Genomic DNA, 5,687 nt, shown 5'->3' with positions numbered 1-5,687 from the left:
CCTACTGTACTTCGACGTCAACCAGGCTGCAGTTAAAGTCACTAATCTACGTTTCGGAAGAAACACGAATTGAAAGGTTGGAAATTTTTCCTCAATTAATATATTCTGAAACTTAGGTGAACAAGTATCACTGCCAAGCCCGTGCTAGTCTTAACACAGTCACTCACAATCCCTTTCACTCACGTTAGTAAGTTTATGGTGTTGCATTTCCCGAAAACGTAATAGCGGCAAAAATACTGATTGTTTTTGATTGAGAATGCTCGCCAAATATTAAGTCTGTCGGTACCAAATGCAGTTACCGACCTGCTCAATACGTCACGCGGAATGTATGTCTTTTCTCGTCACAAAATTCACTTAAAAATTCCGAAATTTCTACACACACATCGGAATAATTATGCCGTCACTTTACAACACTTTTGATGTATGAAACACTGCTAGATCCGGCACCTTATCATTTCCATCGGAACTACTACTATTACACACGTCCGAACTGTTTCATGGCTAGGTTCCGACTCCTCTCCAGAATACTCTAAGTCTTCTCTACCAACAGAGAAAGGCGCGCGAAGAATATTGCTTTACCATTGGTCAGTTTAGTCAACAGCCAATAGCAAAACAACATTCTCCCGCGTCAGTCTGCGCTTTTCATCAATAACCAATCGCAAAATAGTAAACCCAACGACTGCACTTTTTACCGACGTAACTATCTAATATGCTGAAGTTTTGCTTATGCATAAAGTTATATACTATTGATATTTATACCTGAATTAACTTTCTCTTTACCATAAACTTACTTTACAAATCTATTCTACAAAAATCCCCTTTGTCCACATCCATACTTCTTCGAAATGTTCCCACACTAAATTCTACTACATAACTCGTTAAACAATTATCTTCATATTAACCTTAAGTCACACTCACGCATCAATCATACTGTTATAACACATTTATAACATTTTACACACACAAAAAGACATAATAACACTTTATGAAAATACTAGAACAGTTTATGAAAAACATTCTATTACTTTAGTGCACTCTAGTGGGCACAAAACTAAAATCACAGTCCCCCTATCCAATATTGTCCTCTATTGGCTGATACATAAACTACGTGCGCGTCCAGTCTGGCGTCACCATCTGTCACTCTCCAGCTCTGAGACACATCTCCCACTTGACCGCCTCCAAGGCAGGATCGTTATACGGCGCTACGCCTCAACACGAACATCTCATTTTATTTTGCGTGTCATAACAGGAAACTGGCTGGTTACCAGTGTGAGACAGTTTTTACAAATATAAGAAAGTTATTACAAACTGATTCTTGCAAAGAAAAAAACAGCAACCAGACACTGTCAATAACGCTGTTTATTTACACAAACAGCGCCTCAACCGGTTTCGAACCGCCAGTTTCATATTCAGACTGATTTTCACCTCTGTATTACATCTGTTGTTGTTTATATTAGATGTTGGCTCTTTTGTTTTCAATAATAAATCTAAACAAGACCAAGAAATGTAATGTAAACGTAAACAGCCACCTGAAGATGAACCTGTTGACTCATAATCCGTAAAGGCGCTATTTGCCTAAATATGTTGTCGTTGTTGTGGTTTTCAGTCCAAAGAGCGCTGTGGTGCAGCTCTCCATGCTACTCTATCCTGTGCAAACCTTATCATCTCAGAGTAACTACTGCAACCCACATACGTATGAATCTGCCTACTGTATTCATCTCTTGGTCTCCCTCTACGATTTTTACCCCCCTCTCATACCTCCACTACTAAATTGGTCATCCATTGATGTCTCAAAATGTGTTTTACCAATTGATGCCTTCTTCTAGTCAGCACGTTGCACAAATTTCTTTTCTCCCCAATTCTATTCAGTACCTCCTCATTTGTTACGTGACCTACCCACCTAATCTTCAGCATTCTTTTGTAGCACCAAATTTCAAAAGTTTCTGTTTTCTTCTTGGGTAAACTGTTTATCGTCCATGTCTCACTTCCATATTTGGCTACAGTCCACAAATAGTTTCAGAAAAGACTTCTTGACACTTAAATCTATACTCGATGTTAACAAAACTCTCTTCTTCAGAAACGCTTTTCTTGCCATTGCCAGTCTACATTTACATCCTCTCTACTTCGACCATCATAGTTATTTTGCTGCCCGAATAGCAAAACTCATCTACTACTTTAAGTGCCTCATTTCCTAACCTAATTCCCTCACCATCAGCTGATTTAATCCGACTGCGTTCCATTATCCGCGTTTTGCTTTTGTTGATGTTCATCTTATATCCAACTTTGAACGCACTGCCCATTCCGTTCAACTGCTACTCCAAGTCCTTTGCTATCTCTGACAGAAATCTAACGTCATCGGCAAACCTTAAAGTTTTTATTTCTTCTTCCTGGACCTTAATTCCTACTCCAATTTTTTCTTTTGTTTCCTTTACTGCTTGCTCAGTATACAGATTGAATAACATCTGGGATAGGCTTCAACCCTGTCTCACTCCCTCCTCAACTACTGCTTCCCTTTCATGTCCGTCAACTCTTATAGCCGGCCTGGGTGGCCGAGCAGTTCTGGCACTAAAGTCTGGAACTGTGCGTCCGCTACGGTCGCAGGTTCGAATCCTGCCTCGGGCATGGATGTGTGTGATGTCCTTAGGTTAGTTAGGTTTAAGTAGTTCTAAGTCTAGGGGATTGATGACCTCAGATGTTAAGTCCCATAGTGCTTATTTGAACCAACTGAGGGGAGGCTCTGAACCACCCGATTATGATTTCTTCGTACTCTATCCCAAGGTCACAATCTTCGGCATACAGTTTCTGGCAGCAATGTGTCTTCCACGAAGGAAATTCCAATTGGTTTTTAAGGGCATTTCGGATCGTGTACTGCATTAGACTGGGCTGTCTGGCGTGTTAGTTTTGTGGTGACTTCGGGTGAACATTTACCACATGAATGGTACCTTATCCTGTATCGTCGATACCCGGGAATGACCACAGCCCCGATTCCACACTCATTAGTTTTGTTTGGTTCTTCCTAATGGAATAAGTTAAGTCCCATAGTGCTCAGAGAGTTTTGAACCATTTTTTTGAACTCTTATAAATAACATCGGGGACAGGCTACAACCCTGTCTCACTCCCTTCCCAACCGCTGCTTCCCTTTCATGCCCCTCGACTCTTATAACTGCCATCTTGTTTCTGTACAAATTGTAAATATCCTTTCGTTCCCTATATTTTACCTCTGCCACCTTTAGAATCCTATCAGCATTCTCAAAAGCTTTCTCTAAGTCAACAAATGCTAAAAATGTAGGTTTGTCTTTCCTTAAGCTATCTTCTATGAGAAGTCGTAGGGTCAGTATTGCCTCGCGTGTTCATTCATTTCTCCTGAATCCAAACTGATCTCCGGGGTTCTTAACAGTGGCACGTCGCTGTTTTCTTTTTTACAAGAACAAACTTTTGTTGTGTATTCAGCCACTGCCTCAAGAAAGCAAGTTTTAGAAAAAAGTTTGTATTTCAAGTGCGATTGAACTAAGGCACGTCGTTGTACTTGTGACAATACAAACAAAGACATACTGCATTAAGTTTTTAGTTATTGGAACTATAGTGAAAAAAACCATTTCTCATATCTTTCAAGTCGTGGAACTCCAGAGTGAAACGCAGCTTGGCACAAAGACCATGTGCCGTCTACTGACACATGTCTGTCTTTGGTTTGGTTTGGTAGTGAGGTCGGAAACACTCTTAAAGTTTCTGAAATCCTCAGCGTCCATTTCACAGACTGAAATGCTGAAATCATGAAATGTGAGGTTATGGTAAGGCAATTGTTCAAGAACTTCCAGCTTTTATGTAGAAATGGGCGCCTGGTTACCCTCGCCGCTTTCCTACAGCAATGGAAATTTGTGATTTGGACCCATATGGAAGCGAGTATCAGAGAAATCGGCGAGAAAGTTTTTCGTGTCATCAGATATACAAATTGCGGCTACAGCACAGGTAAATGTAGTTCATCAGATCAACAGATGTCAGGAGCACGCATTCCCACTGCAATCCAAACTCGATGGCGGTCCGTCGTCACTTCACGAGGCTTGTTGCCTCGGTGGAACGTTACGTTAAGCAGCCTGTACTGCTTTTCCTGCTGCTGCCTATGGTGACTTACTTATTGGTTTGGACTGTCGTCTGGGTGTCACTGTTTTGGTTTCCTTCATTTCTTTTGTTGCTGGTGTGTGGTTGCTACTCGCGTAGCAGGTCCCGTCAATGTGTGGTCGGTCGCCAGTACATCTTGTTGCCTGGGCCACTGGCGAATTGATTTTCCGACTCCCGCTTTGTCGCGTAGAATCGCGTTGCTGTTTTCCGGAAGCGTGTTTTAGCGTCGGTAGCAAGCTGGTGCAGTTCCTTGGTGGGAAACTCTCGTGGCAGGTGCAGTGCCAGCCCGGGAGCTTTGCTCTGCAGGTTTTGGAGCACCTTCAGCGATGTGTCGGCCTTGTTATCTCACAGTACGGCGGCGTACTCCAACACGTGCATGGTGAGTGTTAGGTACAGAGTCCTGCCGCAGTCTGGGGGTAGTGTCGTCTCTGGATTGAGCAGCGGGTACAGTAGGCGCATCCTGCTCAGAAGCCTTGGCCCGCACTTCCCGAATGTGCTCTTGCACGTCAGGCGCCTGTCCAGTGTAACCGAGGTGTGTGACCACTGGATGGGGCCTCCCATGATTTGCACCGGCCGGATGTCCGCTGGCACATTCTTCCGCGTAAATATCTCCTCCTGGCTCTTGCCCGCGTTGAATTTGAGCCGCCAGTTGGTGGCCGAAGCTACAAGCTCGTCGCTGGCGAGCTGTAGGCGGAGATACAGCAGTTGCGCGTTCATGCTTTCCGCGAGAGCGCGGTGTCGTCCGAATAAAGCGCCAGATGGACCCTCGGTGCCTTTGGGACGTTGGCTATATAGAGGAAAAACAGTTAGTGGGCCGCCATGCTACTCCCGCTCGGGTAGGACGTGCTGTTGGCGCACCGTCGTCAGCTCGCACGTGGACGGCGGTGTACATCAGGCTTTTATGGTTTCCAGAGCCAGTTATAAAATTACGGCCTTAATTCTTTTTATTACTCGTACATGTCTCCGGCAACGGCCTTGCCGGAGTGGATACACCGGTTCCCGTGAGATCACCGAAGTTAAGCGCTGTCGGGCGTGGTCCGCACTTGGATGGGTGGCCACCCAGGCCGCCATGCGCTGTTGCCATTTTTCGGGGTGCACTCAGCCTCGTGATGCCAATTGAGGAGCTACTCGACCGAATAGTAGCGGCTTCGGTCAAGAATACCATCATAACGACCGGGAGAGCAGTGTGCTGACCACACGTCCCTCCTATCCGCATCCTCCACTGAGGATGACACGGCGGTCGGATGGTCCCGGTAGGCCACTCATGGCCTGAAGATGGAGTGTACACGTACAAGTCTGCAGTTCTCATACACATGAAATCCTCGTGCCACCGTAGACAGTACCGTAGTACGCCATTAGAGAAATCAAAACAAAATGTCGCAGCCTATTGATAAAATGGGGTTCCGGCCGGTCAGTTATTTTCAACAGCAGGACAATTGTGCAGATGTGTCAGGCCAATTTCAGACGGCTAAAGACGTCATTTGGATTTGTCTGTTACAGCTGAAACAATTGCATAATCGAGAGCAACGAAGCAGAATACACAGTCACTTCTCCGTGTCGTTGCCGACATG

At 44.6% G+C, this 5,687-nt stretch overlaps 1 pseudogene; it reads left to right on the top strand.

The window, feature by feature from the left end:
* The first annotated feature begins 5,081 nt into the window (after window positions 1-5,081).
* Window positions 5,082-5,199, top strand: LOC126459142 (5S ribosomal RNA; annotated as a pseudogene).
* The last annotated feature ends 488 nt before the right edge of the window (window positions 5,200-5,687 follow it).

Source organism: Schistocerca serialis, chromosome 2 (assembly GCF_023864345.2).
Source record: "Schistocerca serialis cubense isolate TAMUIC-IGC-003099 chromosome 2, iqSchSeri2.2, whole genome shotgun sequence".
Taxonomy (NCBI): Eukaryota; Metazoa; Arthropoda; class Insecta; order Orthoptera; family Acrididae; genus Schistocerca; species Schistocerca serialis.
The sequence above is the reverse complement of the archived record's forward strand: the minus strand, read 5'-3'. Positions and strand labels throughout refer to the sequence as shown.